Source organism: Grammomys surdaster, unplaced genomic scaffold, assembly GCF_004785775.1.
Source record: "Grammomys surdaster isolate TR1022 unplaced genomic scaffold, NIH_TR_1.0 313, whole genome shotgun sequence".
NCBI lineage: Eukaryota > Metazoa > Chordata > Mammalia > Rodentia > Muridae > Grammomys > Grammomys surdaster.
This window is the reverse complement of record NW_021604732.1, coordinates 681,140-702,205: the sequence shown is the minus strand read 5'-3', so window position 1 is coordinate 702,205 and position 21,066 is coordinate 681,140. Positions and strand designations below refer to the sequence as shown.

At 42.0% G+C, this 21,066-nt stretch overlaps 1 protein-coding gene and 1 long non-coding RNA gene across 4 annotated transcripts in view; one reads left to right on the top strand and one right to left on the bottom strand.

The window, feature by feature from the left end:
• The window catches only part of LOC114629575, a 70,436-nt gene extending 63,789 nt beyond the window's left edge, over positions 1-6,647 (bottom strand). For 2 of the 3 annotated variants that reach the window (XR_003712695.1, XM_028777616.1), the window contains exons 1-2: positions 6,551-6,647; positions 6,305-6,466 (exon numbers count right to left, since the gene is read on the bottom strand). The gene's annotated coding sequence lies outside the window, so the exon portion shown is untranslated. Of the gene's footprint in view, positions 1-6,304 lie in introns of all 3 variants that reach the window. The other variant, XM_028777617.1, reaches the window with a different exon arrangement.
• On the top strand, positions 6,105-18,017 carry LOC114629579. The gene is made up of 2 exons (XR_003712696.1): positions 6,105-6,259; positions 17,366-18,017. It is a non-coding gene; the product is annotated as an uncharacterized LOC114629579 (long non-coding RNA).
• The last annotated feature ends 3,049 nt before the right edge of the window (positions 18,018-21,066 follow it).

Below are 21,066 nucleotides of genomic sequence, written 5' to 3'. Positions count from 1 at the left end.
CAAACCCACTGAGCACAGGAAGAAGATGAGGGTTTCCGTTAATTAACCACTCTTTAGTCAGTTCAGTACTAGAAGTCTTAGCTAGGACAATAAGACTCCAGAAATAAATAAAAAATATATTACTAGAAAAACGAAGAGTCAAAGATAGTACAAGGTTCTCTCCAGAAGAGAAGCTAAGTGTTCCTCAGAGATGTCTTAGAATCATTTCATCAAAGTTACAGAATGAAAAATTAACATTTAAATTGTAGTTGCCTTTACCTATATCAATGACAAGCATGCTAAAGGAGAAACGGGGAATGAATCTCATTTACACTATTAGCTGGCACCTTCTCCACAATAACGTATCTTGGAATAAGCCTAAACAAGGAGGGAAAAGCCCTCTATAGTAAAATCTTAAAAGCTTTAGAGAAAATTAGAAGACACTAAAAAAAAAAAAAACACAAACACAAACAAAAACAAACTAATGCTAATGCTAATGGATTAGAAGAATTCATGTCATAAAAATGGCTGGCTTATGAAAATTAATCTAAGCGGCTAGAGAGATGACTCAGTGGTTAAGAGCACTGGCTGCTCTTCTAGAGGTCCTGAGTTCAATTCCCAGCAACCACATGGTGGCTCACAAGCATCTGATGGTCTCTTCTGGTGTGTCTGAAGATAGCTTCAGTGTAGTCATTTAAATAAATAATTTTTTTTTAAAAAAATAAAACTAATGTGCAGATTCAATGCATTTCCTATCAATATTCTAATGCCATCATTCACAGAAATAAAAAGAAAATCTTAAAATTTAGATGTATGCATGAAAGATCTCAGATAAACAAAGCAAGCCTGAGGCAGGGAAAATACTGATGTCATCACTGTACTTGGTTTCAAGCTCTGCTTCAGAAGTACAGGAACGAAAGCACATGGTATTGTTGGATACCAGACATGTTAAAAAGCAGGGGAGCGCAGACAATACAGATAGAAACCCACAGGCCTGCAACCACCCACTTTGTTTGTTTGTTTCTTTGTTTTTTTCTTTCCTCCTCTATCTCCTCTAATTTTCTTTCAAAGGATTTTACTGGAGAAAGGACATTCCTTTAGAAATGGTTCTCAAAACTCTGGAATGAAAACCCTTTAAGAAGTAGGGATAGGTAGGGGCTTTCCCAGTAGGGTTCCAGCTGCTCAGGAAATGACTACAATGACTACATTGCCATGACTACAAGCAGGAGATCATGGAAATGAAAAGCTTCTGCACAGCAAAGGAATCAGACAAGGAAAGAGATAATTTGCCAGATGGGAGGGGATCCTTGTTAGCAATTCATTCAGCAGAAGATTGATATTTAAATTATGTTAAGAACTTTAAAAAAACCTGTCAATAGGAAAACAAACAGCCCAATCCAAACATGGGGCATGTAACTGAGCAGTGTTCTCTGAAGAAGAAATACAAAATCCCCTTGCCCCATACCTCACCACACACACCCATAGAACATATTCTCATTCTCTTCACCTTTTTATAAACACATTGGTGCTGAGACTTGGATCTAGAAATTCTGCAGGTTTGCATCCCACCCCAGCTACCACAAGAGATCCATGCTTGCTAGCCTAAAACTGGTAAGCCCCCACCCCATCCCTCAGTGGTCAGAGTAACTGTTCTCATGGTCCCAGTGGAGAGTTTGTGAGCTCAGAACTACCCCTGGGTTGTCCTTGAGGATGGGAGACATTCAATCTTTCACTGGCCTTCATTCTAGGACTTATTCCCTTGGGTGAGATTCCTCTCTCCCTTTGAGACAGTTTCTTTCTTGCAGCTGAGAATTCCAGGCTATGCCTGGACAAATTGCTCTCTGAGGAGCACTGGCTCCAAGTGTTAGTCCTCAGTCCCCACGTGTCTTTCCCAGGGGTCAGTCTTTTTGGTGCCTGGTCCCTATTTACTGTGATGTCTTGGTCTAGTTCACAGTTAACAGAGAATAATATCTTTCTACATGGCCACTCAACTGGTACTTTCTTACAAGTGACCTGTAGGGTAGACTTTCCCCTCTCTCTCATTTGTGCCTGGCTGCAACTACTAGTCCAGCCACTTTGCCTGAAGAGCAGGGATGTCCTGCCAGGGACCCTGTCTGAGACTTGCTTTCTCAAGGGAGCATCCACCATCAGCTTGGCTGCCTGCTCCAGTGCATGCAAGAGAGCCTCTCTCTCTCTCTCCCTTCCTGCCTGGGACTTGTAAAGTGAGTGTACACCGGTACTGGGATACTTCAGCTGCTTGTTTTTCTCTGTCCACCGTGGACTCTGGCTGCCAGAGGCACTGGGCAGTGATTTCTGGGCGCTATTAAGAAGTCCTGCCCCACAGGGGCATGGACCCAAATGCGCACCTCTCCAGCATGCTATACAGCTAAAGCCTCGAATAAACACATTTCAATGCCCAGTCCAGACCCCTGGGTGACCACATCCCTTGAAACCGTCTCTCACTCCTCCCTCTCTCAGGGCTCTTACAGCCCTTTAAAAAAAAAAAAGAAAAAGAAAACCTGGGCCTAGGGTAGAGAAGTTTTCCATTAAGTCCGGGACTTACTGTGTATAGCCTCTAGGTGGCCTCCGAATTATTCTTGGGATGCCAGTTCGAATAACCAAATAACCACCCAATGGGTACTGTGATGTCTTTGAACATATATTTTAAGAGGTCTTCACACATACTGCCAGCAGTCAGGTCTATGGAAAATGTTTTCCAAAGGGCGTACTTATCCCCATGCTCCCACCCCTGGCCTGTTCCCACGGCCTGCATGCTCAGTTTTTGTCACAGGCCTGAATCTGCATGGACAAACTCATTTTTGTCACCACGGCTTTATGCCACTGCTGCCAGCTTTCTTATTCTGGTCCTAGCCAAATGTTCTTTTCTAATACAAAAACATGCTTTTCTGTACCTACACAACCTGCCAAAGTTCCTTAAGACTCTTTTCTATCCTGTCTTGTTAGATTTTTACTACTGCTATTAAATTGTTATGTTGTAACCAATCAATACAGCCCTCATGCTTCTCAGAAGTCTGCTAATAATATTATTAAGATTATTACAGACAGAATTCCCAAAGCCTTTAACAGTTGACCCAAGATGGTCTCAGAAGATGTGGACACACCTGTAAGACACTGTCTGGATTGTAATATGATAATCACTGAGAAACGCAGTGGATAAAACCAGATACCTGAGTCAAATGACTTAGCTAAATAAACGTAAATCATTTCTCATGTCACGTGTATCCATTCCACAGGAAAAACGTCCTGCATCTTCTGTGCTTAGAAGCCAGACAGACTCTGCCCAAGAGGCCATGGAGACCACGGGAACTGTTGGCTAGTGAACTCTGTCATTTTTTAAATATGTAACTGGTAGATTATTGTTTATTCATTCTCAGACTTCTGACTACATTGACAGGTAGAAAAAGCTTTCACAGATGTAATCTGTTACCTCATTACCTAAACTCAGTTTCCATCAATTAAATGTTTCATATTTCCTCTTCTTGCTATGCCACTGTCCTAACATTAACTCTAATAAAACATTCCACTATATGATCCAACTTTTTAATCACAAATTCTTGTTCTGCTCCATCAGAGGCCAATCTTAAAGACTGTTGATGTTAACTCATGTTATTATCTCTGTAAACTTATAAGCTATAGGAAACCCACTCAGATCTACCTCTCATGAGCCAAATAGACTCCACCCAGATAAGTACATCTGCCCAAGGTTCCCACTTACTACCTATTCCAGGGGTGGGACTCCTCTGGGTTTCAAACATACATCTTAAGAAAAAAACCCAGACATACTTAATCTTATTCCCTACATCTTGTCAAGTCCAGGCGAATCCAGAACAGCTCCAAAGAAGCAACCTCTAGATGCTCCATCTTCTGTCATACACAGATGCTTCTACTGGATCTGTTCCTTCTGTCCTGTCCTCAGATGGCTCCATAGACCCTGGACAGCAGGAAACAGCCAACTCTCCTCAGACCAGACAAACATCCTCCATATCCATTCTTCTAGGTTCCCTAGAGACACATCGTTTCCAGTGCCAGCCAGAAGTAGCCAGGTATCACAACGACCCTATTCTTGCTTCGCCATCACCTCTTTCTAATTTTTCTTTTTTAATTCAACCAAAGCAGGGGAATGTTAAGCATTCTGTCTAAACTCCACCCTCACAGTTACATGGCAACAGCCAGGTATGCTCCTCCCCACAATTACCTGGCAATAGCCAGGTAGGCTTGGCCAACTATAAAATGGGCTGCTTGCCCCCTCCTCTCTCTTTTCCTCTCTTGCTTCTCCCTTCCCCTCTCCCCTTCCTCAATGCCTTCCCCCTCTCTCCACATGCTCATGGCTGGCCTCTGCTTCTCTACTCTCTCTCTCCCTCTCTCTGCCTTTCTCTGCCTCTACTACCCTCTTAACTCCCCTCCCCATGCCTTGAAAAAAAAATCTATTCTATACTATACCATCATGTGGCTAGTCATTCAGAGGGAAGAGATGCCTCAGCATGAGCCTGCTGAGACATCCTCTTTCCCCATACTTCACCACACATACCCATAGAACATCTATTCTATTTCTTTATCTTTTTATAAACACATCACAAATGGCTAATAAATATTTTTTAAACATGTTCAGCATCCTCAGCCATTAAAACAGGAGAATTGTAGCTACTTTGGGATTTCATCTCACCTGTGTCAGAGAGGCTTTCATCTAGAGAAAACATGGCAACAGATGCTGGTATGGATGTAAGGGAAGGGAAGTCCTTATTTGCTGCTGTGGGGTTGTAAACAAGTGCAGCCATTATGGAATCAGTGACACCACTCCTGAGTGTATCCCTGAAGGACTCTATATCCTAGCACAAAGTCCCTGGAACATGATGTTCATCACTGCTCTAGTGACAACAGCTGGGAAATGCAATCAGCCCAGAGGATAAGTGGATAATGAGGATATGCCACAGAGACACAATGGAACTGGGTTCCTGCATAACATCAATGGAAGTGTATAACATTCAGACAAACTGGCAGAGCCTCTGAATGTTAAGTGAGGTCACCCAGTGTCACAAAGGCAAACCTGATATTCTCTCTCATATGTGGATTTCAGCTTCTTATATTTAGGTATGTACATTTATGCAGCAGGAAGTGTTTGCAGAGGCCAGAAAACTGGAAGGGGGCCCATAAGAGGGATTAAAAAATAGCTTTGGGGGAGAGAGATAGTAGCATATATAGGATATACAAGTGGACAGCAGAATAATTTGAACTGAGAACTTTGAACAGGCAGGACAGCCGGAGAGCTGCGGCACAGGACTGGCTGTGGTGGAGCCAACCCAAAAGTGGTATGTGTGAACAAGCTATAAGGAAATATGCTCCTTTCTCAAGTTCTTGTTCAAGTTTTTTTCGAGACAGGGTTCATCTGTGTAGCCCTGGTTGTCCTGGATCTCACTCTGTAGACCAGGCTGGCCTCGAACTCAGAAATCCACTGGTCTCTGCCTCCAACTACTGGGATTAAAGGCATGTGCCACCACAGCCCGGCCTTTCTCAAGTTCATACAAAACAAAATAAAGTTTGAACAGTGATATGCTTAGTGGGTGGATGAGCTGTTCCCTGAAGCCAAAGACTATTCAGTGGGAATCTTAGACCCAATGGTGGGCTACTTCTCCATGATATGATGACCAGGAAGGGTCCCGAGCAGCCCCCACAACCCTCACCAAACAGTCAAGGAATTGTAGTGCTGGTTATGTTGATAATGGCTTCTCATAGTTCCCTTCTAGACAAGGAAATAGCAGTGGGTGTTCTGGATACAATTTTATCCTCCTGTAAATAAAATGGTTCTAGTGTAGCTGGGTGTTGTTGTGCATACCTTAAATCTTAGCCCTAGGAGGCAGAGGAGCAGAGGTAGCTGGATCTTCTTGAGTTTGAGGACAGCTTGATTTACAGGTTCTAGACCAGCCAGAGGCACATAGTGTGATCCAGTCTCAACCAAAACCAAAACGAAAATGAAGAAATAACAACACAGCTTCAACAACAACCCTCCACCCCTCAGGTGTTCCTGAGGAATCTGGTCACACAAACTGCTCTCTTCCTCCAAGCTCAAGCTAGCATCAGAAGAGCGGCAGACCCAGGATGTGTGGGTGATAGGGAAGTTTGTTGCTGCCTGGATGGTGGGTTGGGGATGTTCTGTAGTGCAGAAGACAGAGAAGGGCCTCTCTGTGAACAACCCCTGAGTGAAATAAGCCATAACTGGAGGTTCCTCTGCTCTGGTACCGGAAGACTACACCTGAATCCACAAGTAAGTAGGATTTCTGATCAGCTGCACGTAGAACCCTTCACATACCTGCTCCTGAGTAGTGATGCCAGTGGCCCTCCTGTGATGTTACCTCTTCTCTGGGAGCAAGGTCACTGGGGTAGTTCTCTATGGACTCCTCTGAGCTGGGACATTCAGGTAACAGATGGGATGGAGAGTGTTGGTATCTCGGTGCTCTGGAGAGAAGAACAGCTGGGAAACAAAGGCAGATGTTTTCAGATCTCAGGCCACAAGATCTTGGCTCTCTGTTCTGCAGTTCCTAGATCTGAATCCTACCTGCCTTGTCCCTGAAGGGAGGGACTGCTGTGAGGTTAGGTTATGGTTTCTTTTCCCATTCCCCTCTGTCGGTTTACACAGTCAGCTGAAAATGTTTCACATCCTTCAACTGAGTGGGAGGTGGAGCTCTGCTGAAGTGTCCAACTCCAGGGCTTCCTGTGTGCTCTAGAGGGTATTATAGAAATACTAGTCCAGTGTCATGGCTCCCACCCCAACACTGACCATTCTGATTCCCTACCTCAAGACCCTCTTTTCCTATGGTGTCATCTATTGCTGGGTCAGAACTGACTCTCAGACCCAGTGATCCTATGGTTCAATGATTGCAGACACTTCCTGTAGCCTTGTCCTGTGCTTATTCTGTTGATATTCTTTCTCTCATCTTTCTCCCTCTCCCTCTCTTTCCACCCCCACTCTGTGTAGGTGGATATGTAGATGCTGCTTTTTTCTCAGATATAATTTTCCTTATTTTGACACAGACACACTCACTGGCCTGGACTTCATCAATTAAGCACGAGTGGCTGATGAGTGAGCTTCAGGGATCTGCCTCCCTCCTTCCTCAGTGCTGGAATTACAAATTCCCTCCACTATGTCTGTCTTTTATGTGGATTCTGTGTATCTAATTCATAACTTTCTCATTGAAAGACAGTTACTTTACCAATTAATTATCTTTCTCCCTAGCCACTCATCCATGGAGATGGTGAACATTATGATTAATGTGTTAAGTTTGCTGTGCTAGATTTTGTAAAAAACTAAATTATTTTTAGCTTGTATAAGCCATGAGGAAGTTGCTTCAACTTTGAATGTACTCCGTCAGCTGCCTGATTCAACTGTTTCCTGGAGAAGTTGGGCAACCCTTTAAAAATTGCAAAATGTTCAGCAATGTTTCAGTGCTCCTAGATAATCTTACAAGGTAATGGGTCACAAATAAACAAGCTAACTGCTAAGCTCTGCTGTTGTATGAACTGCTTGCTTGGAGGGCTGAGGGCCCTGCTGGAGGTCTGTTACAGAATCAAGGCTTGTCCACACACAGATAGGATTAGGGTTAATTTGATCCCTAATAATAACTGTGGTTTTAATTCTCTATAATTCTTTGGCTAACAACATCTGGGACCTTACCTAGATAATACTCTCTGGTTTGGGATTGGTCAGTCTCCTTTCTAATAAAATACCTCTAATTTATTTTATTCACTTTTATTTTTTTTTATTTTTTATTGGATGTTTTATTTACATTTCATATGTTATCCTCTTACCCAATACCCAACCCCACCCAGGAACCCCCTATCTCCTCAGCCCTCCTCCAGCTTCTCTGCAGTTGTGCCCCTGTCCCCCCACTCCCACCTCCCCACCCTCAAATTCCCACCCACTGGGGCTTCCAGCATTCATGAGACCAAGTATCTCTTCCCCACCTATGCCCGACAGGGCCCTCCAACCTTACATATACAGCTGAAGCCATGGATCCCTCCCTAAGTGCTCCCAGGCTGGTGATTTAGACCCTGGGAGCTCTGGTTGGTTGGTATTGTTGCTCTCCTCATGGGGCCCGAAAACCCTTTCAGCTCCAATAGTCTTCACTCTAACTCCTCCATTGGGAACCTCATGATCAGTTCAATGGCTAGCTGCGAGCATCTTGCAGACCTCTGAGGAGACATCTATAACAGGCTCTTGTCAGCATGCACTTCCTGAGTTCCACATCAGCATCTACTTTTGGTAACTGCACATGGAATGGATACCAGGTAGAAAGGTCTCCAGATGGCCCCTCCTTCAGTTTCTGTCCCTCACTTTGTCTCCATATTTGCTCCCTTGAGTATTTTGTTGCTCCTTCTAAGAAGGACTGAATCACCCCAACTTGGTCTTCCTTCTTCATGAGCTTCATGTGGCCTGTGAGTTGCATCATGGGCATTTCAAGGTTCTGGGCTAATATCCAATAATCAGTGAGTGAATACCATGTGTGTTCTTTTGTGATTGGCTTACCTCACTCAGGATGATGATTTCTAGTTCCATCCATTTACCTAGGAAACTCTCAAATTCATTGTTTTTAATAGCTGAGTAATACTCCATTGTGTAAATATACCACACATTGTGTAAATATACCATTTTTTGGATCCATTCCTAAGTTGAAGGACATCTGGGTTCTTTCCAGCTCCTGGCTATTATAAATAAGGCTGTTATGAACATAGTTGAACAGATGTCCTTGTTATATGTTCGAGCATCTTCTGGGTATATGCCTTGGAGTGGTATAGCTGGATCCTCAGGTAATGCTATGTCCAATTTTCTGAGGAACTGCGACACTGATTTCCAAAGTGGTTGCACCATCTTGCAGTCCCACCAACAATGGAGGAGTGTTCCTTTCCTCTTTCTCCACACCCTTGCCAGCATCTACTATCACCTGAGTTTTTAATCTTAGCCATTCTGACTGGTGTGAGATGGAATCTCAGGGTTGTTTTGATTTGCATTTCCCTGACGACTAAGGATACTGAACATTTCTTTATATGCTTCGAGTCCATTCGAGTTTCCTCAGTTGAAAATTCTTTGTTAAGCTCTATATCCCATTTTTTAATAGGGTTACTTGGTTGTCTGGAGTCTAATTTCTTGAGTTCTTTGTATATATTGGATATTATCCCTCTATCAGAGTAGGATTGGTAAAGATCTTTTCCCAATTTGTTGGTTGTCATTTTGTCCTATTGACAGTGTCCTTTGCCTTACAGAAACTTTGCAATTTTATGAAGTCCCATTTGTCAATTCTTGATCTTAGAGCATCAGCCATTGGTGTTCTGTTCAGGAACTTTTCCCCTGTGCCCAAGTATTTGAGGTTCTTCCCCACCTTCTCTTCTATTAGTTTCAATGTATCTGGTTTTATGTGGAGGTCCTTTATCCACTTAGACTTGAGCTTAGTACAAGGAGATACAAATGGATTGATTTGCATTCTTCTACATGTTGTCCTCCAGTTGAACAAGCACCATTTGTTGAAAATGCTGTCCTTTTTCCACTGGACAGTTTTAGCTCCTTTGTCAAAGATCAAGTGACCATAGGTGTGTGGGTTCATTTCTGGGTCTTCAATTCTATTCCATTGATCTTCCTGCCTGTCTCTGTACCAATACCATGCAGTTTTTATCACTATTGCTCTGTAGTACAGCTTGAGGTCAGGGATGGTGATTCCTCCAGAAGTTCTTTTCTTGTTGAGAATAGTTTTCGCTATCCTGGGTTTTTTGTTATTCCATATGAATTTGAGAATTTCCTTTTCTAACTCTGTGAAGAACTGAGTTGGGATTTTAATGGGAATTGCATTGAATCTGTAGATTGCTTTTGGCAAGATGGCCATTTTTATTATATTAATCCTGCCAATCCATGAGCATGGGAGATCTTTCCATATTCTGAGATCTTCTTCGATTTCTTTCTTCAGGGACTTGTAGTTCTTGTCATACAGGTCTTTCACTTGCTTGGTTAGATTCACACCAAGGTATTTTATATTATTTGTGAGTATTGTAAAGGGTGTCATTTCCCTAATTTCTTTTTCAGTCTGTTTATCTTTCATGTAGAGGAAGGCTACTGATTTGTTTGAGTTGATTTTATAACCAGCCACTATGCTGAAGTTGTTTATCAGGTTTAGGAGTTCTCTGGCGGAAGTTTTGGGGTCACTTAAGAATACTATCATATCATCTGCAAATAGTGATATTTTGACTTCTTCCTTTCCTATTTGTATCCCTTTGACTTCTTTTTCTTGTCTAATGGCTCTGGTCAGGACTTCCAGTAGTATAGTGAATAGGTAGGGAGAGAGTGGGCAGCCTTCTCTAGTCCCTGATCTTAGTGGGATTGCTTCAATTTTCTCTCTATTTAGTTTGGTGTTGGCTACTGGTTTGCTGTATATTGCTATTACTATGTTTAGACATGAACCTCAAATTCCTGATCTTTCCAAGACTTTTATCATGAAGGGATGTTGAATTTTGTCAAATTCTTTCTCAGCATCTAGTGAGATGATCATGTGGTTTTTTTTCTTTGAGTTTTTTTATATAGTGGATTACATTGATGGATTTCCAAGTATTGAACCATCCTTGCATTCCTCGGATCAAACCTACCTGATCATGATGGATGATTCTTTTGATGTGTTCTTGGATTTGGTTTGTGAGAATTGTATTGAGTATTTTTGCATCGACATTCATAGGAAAGATTGGTCTGATGTTTTCTTTGTTGGGTTTTTGTGAGGTTTAGGTATGAGCACACTTGTGGCTTCAAAGAATGTGGGTAGTGTTCCTTCTGTTTCTATTTTGTGGATTAGTTTGAAAAGAATTGGTATTAGGTCTTCCTTGAAGGTCTGATAGAATTCTGCACTAATACCATCTGGACCTGGGCTTTTTTTGGTGGGGAGAATGTTTTAATGACTATTGCTATTTCCTTAGGGGTTATGGGACTGTTTAGATGGTTTATTTGCTCCTGATTTAACTTGGTACCTGGTATCTGTCTAGGAAGTTGTCCATTTCATCCAGGTTTTCCTGTTTTGTTGAGTATAGGCCTTTGTAGTAAGATCTGATGATTTTTTGAATTTCCTCAGTTTCTGTTGTTATGTCTCCCTTTTCAGTTCTGATTTTATTAACTTAGATAGTGTCTCTATGCCCTCTGATTAATCTGGCTAAGGGTTTATCTATCTTGTTGATTTTCTCAAAGAATCAATTCCTGGTTTTGTTGATATTTTGTATTGTTCTTTCTGTTTCTATTTGGTTGATTTCACCCCTGAGTTTGATTATTTCCTGCTGTCTACTCCTCTTGGGTGTATTTGCTTCTTTTTGTTCTAGAGCTTTTAGTTGTTCTGTCAAGTTGTTAGTGTATGCTCTCTCTTCTTTTGGGGTTGTTGGAAGATTACTTCCTTGCTTTTTCTAGGCTGTAGTTTCCCTCCTTGTGTTAGCATTTTCCATCAATTTGAAGTGCTGGGTTTGTGTGAAGGTATTGTGCAAATTTGGTTTTGTCATGGAATATCTTGGTTTCTCCATCTATATTGATTGAGAGTTTTGCTGGGTATAGTAGTCTGGGCTGGCATTTGTGTTCTCTTAAGGTCTGTATGATGTCATTCCAGGCTCTTCTGGCTTTTATAGTCTCTGGTGAGAAGTTTGGTGTAATTCTGATAGATCTGCCTTTACATGTTACTTGACATTTTTCCCTTACTACTTTTAGTATTTTTTCGTTGTTTTGTGCATTTGATGTTTTGATTATTATGTGACGGGAGGTATTTGTTTTCTGGTCTAGTCTATTTGGTATTCTGTAGGCTTCTTGTATGTTTATGGGCATCTCGTTCTTTAGGTTAGGAAAATTTTCCTCAATATTTTTGTTGAAGATATTTACTGGCCCTTTAGGTTGGGAATCTTAATTCTCATCTATACCTATTATCCTTAGGTTTGGTCTTCTCATTGTGTCCTGGATTTCCTGAATGTTTTGGGTTAGGAGCTTTTTGCATTTTGCATTTTCTTTGACAGCTGTGTCAGTGTTTTCCATGGTATCTTCTGCACTGAGATTCTCTCTTCTATCTCTTGTATTCAGTTGGTAATGCTTGCATCTATGACTCCTGATCTCTTTCCTAGGTTTTCTATCTCCAGGGTTGTCTCCCTTTGAGATTTCTTTATTGTTTCTATTTCCATTTTCAGATCCTGAATGGTTTTGTTTAATTCCTTCATTGTGTTTTCTTGCAGTTCTTTAAGGGATTTTTGTGTTTCCTCTTTAAGGGCTTCTACCTGTTTACTTATGCTCTCCTGTACTTCTTTAAGGGAGTTACTTATGTCCTTCTTAAAATCCTCTATCATCATCATCAGAAGTGATTTTAATTCTGAATCCTGCTTTTTCGGTGTGATGGGGTGTCCAGGGCTTGCTATGGTGGGAGAATTGGGTACTGATGATGCCAAGTAACTTTGGTCTCTGTTGCTTATGTTCTTATGCTTGCCTTTCACCATCTGGTTAACTCTAGTGTTACCTGCCCTCACTATATCTGACTGGAGTCTGTATTTCCAGTTATCTTGCTTGTGTCAGAACTTCTCAGAGTCCAGACGTCTCTGTGGTCTTATGATCCTAAGTTCCTGGGTAGAAGAACTCCTGGGACTCAGGCCAACTCTGGGATCTGGAAATCCTGCTGCTCTGAGTGCAGTGGTTCCTCTAGGATGGCTCAGGATCTTTTATCTCCACAAGAGCAAATCAGCAATGTTTCTGCCCCAGCCAAAAGGACCAGGCAGGGACAGAAGGAAAGTGGTATTCCGGAGGGGTGGGGTTTGGGTGGTTGGTGGGTCCTGAGCCCCCCTGGCTCCCAGTTGTAACTCTGGGGAGTAGGGAGTGGGAGGGCGTTCTTACCTGCTGCTCTGATTGCAGTGGCTCTTCTAGGATGGCTCAAGATTCAGTATCTCCACAGGAGCAGACCAGGTATGTGTCTGCCCCAGCCAAAAAAGTAAATACCTCTAGTTTATTAAGACTAAAACTTCCATCAGACTAGTGACTGTCTGGATGACCACAGACCCATATTAGTACCACATAGAAAAATGCTGGAGCAGGGGAGAGCACTGGATTAACCTCCTGTCCCTATAGTCTGTGCCTCTGTGGCTAGGAAGTCTGTGTCTGGTGAGGCCCGGTGTGGGGTTGTCGAGGGTGGCTTCTAATGTAATGCACCCTTGGAGTCATTTTACTAGAGAGAGGACTTTTAGCTGGGCAGTGGTGGCGCACACCTTTAATCCCAGCACTTGGGAGGCAGAGGCAGGCGGATTTCTAAGTTCGAGGCTAGCCTGGTCTACAGACTGAGTTTCAGGACAGCCAGGACTACAAAGAGAAACCCTGTTTTGAAACAAACAAACAAACAAACAAAAAGTTAAGAGAGAGAGAGAGAGAGAGAGAGAGAGAGAGAGAGAGAGAGAGAGAGAGAGGACTTTTGGGAGGGATCAGAGACCAGTACTCGCATTGAAGATGGGGGAAAGTTTTTCACCAAAATGCAGTACATGGTGCCCGGGGCAGGGAAGATGAGCCACGGTGCTCTCAGATGTACAGGGCAGCTCAACTGGCAGGATCTTACTAGGAAGGTGGGTAAAGAGCAAAAGGTTGGAGAGAGAGAGAGAGAGAGAGAGAGAGAGAGAGAGAGAGAGAGAGAGAGAGAGAGAGAGAGAGAATGAGGGCTCATGCATGGGCAGACAAAAGCAGAAGTACTGAAACTGACTACTTTAACTAGAACCTTCCCTGCCAGGGTAAGCAATAAAAGCTGAGAGTCCCTCTCAGACTAATGAAGCTGAGCTGCACAGAAGATTCTGCATCCAGACCAGCTTCCTGGGAGAAACAGAAACCCAGAGATGCCTGGAAGAGGGTTAGACCAGAATCACTTGTAACGGACACTCTCTGATCTGCTGAGCTGCCCCAGGTTCCCAGCTTTCCAGAGGTGTCACTGATGCAGGGGTGGGCCTTGGTGATGCAGCTGTCTTTGAGTATTTCCTGCTGCTGTTAGAAATCCCAATAAAAGCCATTGGCTCAAGAAGTTGGACTTTGGTGTATTCTGTACCTTGGTCTGTGGTGGGCTCCCTATCTGGGGTGAGCAGACATGTGTGTTGTGACCACCCAGGATAAAATTTGTCTTTTTACACCTGTTTATACCATTGTCTCAGGCTCACTGCCCTTTCCCTGACAAACCTTTTCCTTCCTACGATCCTCTATTCCTGAAAACCTGTCATGCCCTGCACCAAACACCTTAGTACACCTGTTTCCAGATATCTAGGGAATGCCTTCAGATTCCTCTGTTGCTCAGAACCCAGGCTGCTCTTTTTTAGTTCTTTCCTCTGAGCTCCCAGTGTCTGACTTCTCCCAGTTCATCTATCAACGGGTGAGGGTGGCCTCAGGCCTCAGCATCCTCTACTTAAAAGAGTTGTAATTGTGACACCTTCCTGTACTGAGCAATGACTCTGGACACTCTTATCTTTCTTACTTTCTTTTAAAATCGATTGTGGTAACATTAACCATAAGTATTTGCATTATGTCATGAATACTGAGGTCAAAACACATAAAATGACACACATTTTTCATAATACTCCACTGTGATAGTTTAGTCAGAAGGCAATGACAGTTTTGTCACTTCAAGCTTCCCTGGGCTTTCAGAAGCAGGGTTTTGAAAGGTCTGTACCACTTCCTGCTGTTAGGAGGATAAAAAGGAAGTGGGAGTGGTGATTTATGACAGGCCCTGCTGAGCTCAGTGCAGGGTAGAGGAATTAAAGGACAAACAATTAGATACTGGATTCCAACATGGGGCAAACCTTTAAGATTCCTGGGACTGGCCTGGTGGTGGTGGTGCACGCCTCCCAGCACTTGGGAGGCAGAGGTAGGCGGATTTCTGAGTTGAGGCTAGCCTGGTCTACAGAGTGAGTTTCAGGACAGCCAGGACTACACAGAGAAACCCTGTCTTGGAAAAAAAAAACAACCCCCCCAAAAAAGATTCCTGGGACTGTGTGTGGAAGAAAGATCAGAGAAGAGAGTGAAGGCTAGAAGTGTGTGTGTGTGTGTGTGTGTGTGTGTGTTCAGATATTTCTGTTCCATCTTTAAGAACTGTGAGTGCTTATCTTGGATATTCTTTCTTCAGACCTCTGGACTCCCCTGTGACTTTCATCATCTCTAGCTCACAAATCCCCAGCAGTGCTGACATTTTCCTTTTCTCTCAGTTCTGATCATTGGTTCCTAAGCCTCACCCATGCATGTAGATGCCCTGCTCTGGAGTGTTCTTACTTCACTGGGCAGCTGCATTTATTTGCTGAACCTGGAAAAAATCCTGACTTGAGGCTTGCTGGGAGGAGAGACAGACAGTGCTCCCTGGCCAGTGCTTGGTTTGCTTACCTCACACTTTGTAGGTCCTGTGCAGAACTGGCAGTAATCCCTATCAAGAGCTGGACCTGGGCTCTCCCCTGGCTCATGCTCACAGTTTCTCATGTGAAAGGGCTGACAGTGACTGTCCTTAACAATGTAGTGAAATGAGTAATAGCCACACAATATATTCAATATGTATTCCAGGTTATAGCAACCCAGCTTAAATATATGTCTTTCTACACCCACACACACTACACACAGACACAAAAGGCATCCCAATGTTCACAAACTCGAGCTGATCTTAGGTCTCTGTGGCACTTCTCATACTTTGCTGTTTTTTCAGACGTGGCTGGGCCAATGGGAAGAGTCTGCAGTCACTTATTGTTTACAATGAGGTTGGCTGCAAGCACAGACCTTCACACAGTTACTTCCTGCTTGTAGCTACAGAGCTGAAACTCTTCCAAGCTATCCTGTCTAAAGAAAGCCTTTGGTTTTCCTGTTTAATGATGGATTCACTGTGGAAAGACATGGAAAAGTTAACCATTCCATAATGCACATGGCAGGCGGTTCTCCCTTTACTCTCTTGGGTTCTGTAGTATGTGATGATCGTCTCCATTTGTTCTTTCAGTCCTGTGCTCAACACACTTGTATTCACAGAGATTTGATCATCAGTCATTTACTACAGGATTTACATGGCCTAAGAACCTGCTGAACTCACGGTCTTCATACCTGACTGTTAACTGTAGAGGTTAGTGTGTAGCTACAAGTAATGGGTCATCGTTACACACAAGGACACATGCATGCAGAATGACCTCTCTGCAAACACACAGGCAAATACACATGTAAAGACATCCACAGACATATTTGCACCATGGATGGTGCCTTGTACCATTGGTTGTTGCAGGATGATTGCCTCACAAAATTTGCTTTGTAACTAATGAATTAACCCTGGTGTTCTCTCATAGAAATGGGGATGTCCTGTTTCTGAGGTGAGCAGATTTGGTTTTCCACAGACATTGTTCCCCTGTTTGAACAGAGGAATTGTTCACTCTTTCTTGGCCTCAACTTGCAAAAGAGGCAAAAGTGGCTTCTTTCCTCTCTCCTCTCCTGGACTTGAGATATGGTAGGACAGAAACTCAAGTTAGGGCTGCCGGAATGATGAAGTCAACTACTGTACCCCAGTTCTTCAGCTCCTAAAATTGTGTTGTGACTCTCACAATGGAACCAAGGAGGAGTTATTTTCAGGGCTTAGACAAGACTAAGAATGTGACAGGATGTGTGTGTTGTGGGAAGGGATGACTTTGTCTCCAGAATATCGGAAACACAGCCTCAAGACATCAGCCTCATTCCCACAGGTTCTGCTTCCCCAGCCATTCTAACCTGTCAATGGACTAAATAAACCATGATCAGGGGACAGGGGTACTAGGAAGATGCCACAGTCTGAGGAGGCAGAAACATATTGTTATCAGTGGGAAGTGATGTGTACTTGTAATGCACTTACCTGGAACTAGGACCAGCGGGCTCCCATCCTCAGAGACAGACTTCATTAAGGACAGGATGAAAGGGCATTGGCTTAGAACCCCCAATACCAAGACCTCAGCACAAAAGAGATTCATTTGTCCCATAGGGTCAAAGGGCAGGGAATAAAATACAGACACAGGAGACTAGATGGAGGGAGGAGGGGGAAGGGAACAAGGGAGAAGGGGAAAGGTATTTGTCCCTGAAGGAGACAAAGGTCTGCCTCTGCATAGAGAGAAGGCACGTGTGGCTCATAGTCAAAGGGCAGTTTATAAAGGCAAACAGGGAAACCCTGTGTTACGATGAAGTGTTTAATTTTATTTGGACATGTTAATCAGGAGAACCAAAATGGGCTTTTGATTGTTGGATGTCAAGTCTTTGATAACTAGGCATTGGTAGGTGATCTCAGGAAGAGTAGGTGGTTAAATAAACAGATAGACCTTGGTGGCTAACTCTAGAAATACATCTAATGGAGTTTTTTTCTCTTTTGTTTGTTTTTAGCAAGGCAGAGGAAATGGAGGAGAAGGGCAAGGCCTGCCAGCGCCATGTTTGCCACCTTGGGATGGGTAGCTTCCCTTCACAGCCCATCCCAGCTGCTGACAACTTCTTTCTGCAAGATATCAGCAACAGCTTTCCTCTGTGAAGTACTGAAGCACACAGAAGCAGATTAAAGTCTGACCTAATGTTGGGCACTGAGTGTTTTCTACACAGAGTCAGGGTGTGTATTTTAGGAGCGTGGGAAGCACATTTCTCCACATGCTCACATTCATCTTCAGGACACAATGTAGGTGTGGGAGCCTCGTGGTTTCTTGTGGATGGAGCCACTACTAGTTACTCATGGACTAGGTTGCCAGTGCTGATTCATGCTGGTGTTTTGCTAGTGGACTCAGCTGCTGACAGTGGAGATTGGAATTGCCTCAAAGAACTACTTTTAACCAGGTTCACAACCCAATTGTCATATTAGCCATCTTCCCCCCTACCTTTGTTCAGTGGGCTATAAGGAAGGGTGAATCGTTTAGAGACCTTTATTAAAATAGGCTTTGAAAAATCTAAGCCTACAAGTTCCCTTCAATATCCAGTGTATTTTCATAGCTGTGTTATCTGTGTCATTGACATTTAAAAATTTAAAGTCAATAAAGTATTATTCAATCTATATTGGTAGATCTTATATTTCCCTTTTGTTCTATGAGCATTTTCTTTAAAGTCTTGTTAGATCTCTCCATAATTGTTTGTCTTGTAGGATTGTAAGGTATGCTTGGAACATGTTCTATGTCATAATGTTTAAAAAATAGTTGTATTCTAATGGATACATTTGCTGAAGCATTTTCAACTTCAATCTGTAAAAGAATCTCCAAGAATGCCATCATCTCTAATAAATTTATGATCTCAGAATCATCCTTTTCAGAAGAAGTCCATTGAAAATCTGATTATTTATCAAAAGCATGGTCTATCAACATATGTCCATATTTTAGATTTTCAAATTCTACAAATGGGAACACATATGCCACTGTTTGATATTATTCTGAGGTAGCATCAATACATAGAATTGGGATGCTTAATTCAGAATATTGTATCCCTACTTGTTGGTTGCCATTCTAATCTTTAAGCCTTTGTGATTTTTTTTTTCATCTGGAACTACTTTTGTGTTTGTTATTTTAGGTTCCTGATTGAATTTTTTGAAAGTCCTTTATTTTGGTTTTTAGAATCCTCCAACCTCTGTTCTATGGACAGTAATCTTTTAGTCTTTTTTTTTCCTTTTATATCTAAGCCTATTTTATTTTGATGTTTCTTAAAGAACATATATATGATTATATATAATTGTAATTATTATTGAACATATATATATATATATATATATTTTTTGTTGTTGTTGTTGACAGTCAAAGCAAAACTATATGGGGACCAAATGTTCTTTTCTGTAGAACATTATATTTTTATTATCGAATTTTTTAAAATATCTCTAATTTTCCCCTTTCTTTGGAGACTTCATTTTTTTTGTATTTCTCTTTCTTTTTTCTGAAGCTCCTTATTTTTCCTTATTGTTCCTTTCTTTGGAGACTCTAATGTATTTTTCTTTCTTTTTCCCACAGAGAATTTTCCTTGTCTTTCATTTCTATAGAGACTTCATCTTAATTTTTTTCCCATCTCCTTTTAAAACAGATTCTATTGTATTTTTCTTTCTTTCCCTTTCTTTATTTTTTGAGACTCCATCTTGTGTTTTCTCTCTCTTTTCTCTAGAAACATTTTTCCTTTTTTGGGAGACATTTTCTTGTATGTGTATTCATTTATTTCTCTCTGTATGATTTCTAAACTTAATTTTTGTATTTAATTTTCTCTAAATTCTTTCCTCTGGGGAACTGCTTTTAATAATGCTCTTAACATTTTCTAAAGTTAGTATTTTTTTCTGTATTTATTTTTTCTAGATTCTTTTTCCATTTGCGTAAGGCTTATTCCTTTCAATTTATTTAATTCTCTCTTAAAGGACTTCATTTTATAAAACTCAAACTATGTATATCATCTATTTATGGTGTTTTACATTCAATCTTTCTTCTTCTTAATCCCTAAAGTATAACTTCAAACATTGCAGTGTATTTATTTTTATTCACTTTACACTGTTATCTCACGCCCTCCCTCTTCTCTTCCCACTCCCACCTTTAAAAACCCCTCCTCCCAATGCCGCCTCCCTTTCTCTTCAGAGAAGGGGAGCCCTCCTTGGGCACTACCCCCTGAAACATCTAGTTTCAACAGGATTAGGCACATTCTCTCCTGCTGAAGCCCAACTGGGTAGTCGAGATAGAGGGAAGGTAGGGATCCAATGGCAGGGAATAGAAGCTTAGACAGTTCCTGCTCCATTTATTAGGGGAATCTTGAAACATCTTTTTTGTCTTATCAGAAATTCTGCTCTCCATCTGTCTGGCTTCTTCTTCCTGCACCGTGACTACCCTGGCTCCTGTCTTTTCTCTCTCTTGGCTAGGAAACTGAGGCCACCTTTATGTACTGAGGCTACAGTTGAACAGCTGGTTTTTCTATACACCCAGGGCTTCTTAAAAGAGCTACCTCAAACAGCCTCTCTGAAGGTCTTCCCTTCTTCCCTGCAGCTGGCCTTGTTGCACCATGGTGGGTGGGGGGTGGCTATTCAAATAAGTTCTTGCCTGACATTTAGTGGGCCAAGTGGAAATGTAAACTTTCCCACCTGGCCTCTTTATTTTCAGAAATAATGACAAAGACTCACTAAAGATGAATAAATGCCTAGGTCAAAATCTCGGGATTGTTTTTCAACTAGCTCATAACTTAATTTTTCCACTGATTTTGTTCTTGGTCCTGCCATGTGGCTATTTGCCTATGCCCAGTTTCATGCTTTTGTCTTCCTTAGTGTTATGACAAAAATATCCCACTTGCTCTCTGTTTCTCAGAATTTCATTCTTTTGCACTGAAACTCTAGTTCATTACTTCTTGCCTTTTGATCATAGGCCAACAGCATTTTATTGACATGTGATGCTTCTCGCATTGTACAAGAGACTCTCTACAGTAGGAGGTTTTGAATATGTCAGATGACCTCTTCTATTGGAAATGCAACTGTTTTACCAATTGAAGTTCTTAAAGATAAAAAAATCCAACAACAACAACAACAACAACAACAACAACAAACCCCTGTCATTCCTTAGGAAAGAGAGAAGAGAGAATTCTTTCTGTTTGGACAGAAGCTGAAATACCAACTCTTTCAAAGTTTTCCAGGCTGTAAGGCTTCCCTGTAGATACTGTGTTTGCAAGTCTCATAACTGAGTGGGCAAATGAAAGACAGAAGAAGGGAGAGAAGTAAAGACAGAAGAGGGGAGAAGAGTGAGGAGGAAGAAGAGGAAAAGCAGGAGAAATGTCCAAAGAAGAAAGAGGAAGAGAAAGGAGAATGAAGTTGAGGGAGAGACTAAAGATTCTTTTGGTGTTCAACAGGAGACTATATTTTAAGATGTTGTTGAGCCTTTATCATGCCACAAAAAATGACAATTTAATTAGAAGCTGTGTTGCCTACAACCAAATTCCAAACTCATCCTGTTGAGTGGTGAAGGATATGGAATAAAGTGTCTGTGTCTGCATGGATCTCCCAGTGTGTCTACTTATCCATGCATTACCCAGCTGTTCCTGGAGGGAGCATGGACCATGGTCATTATTCCATCTGCTGTGTGGCCTCCATGTCTAAGGAGATA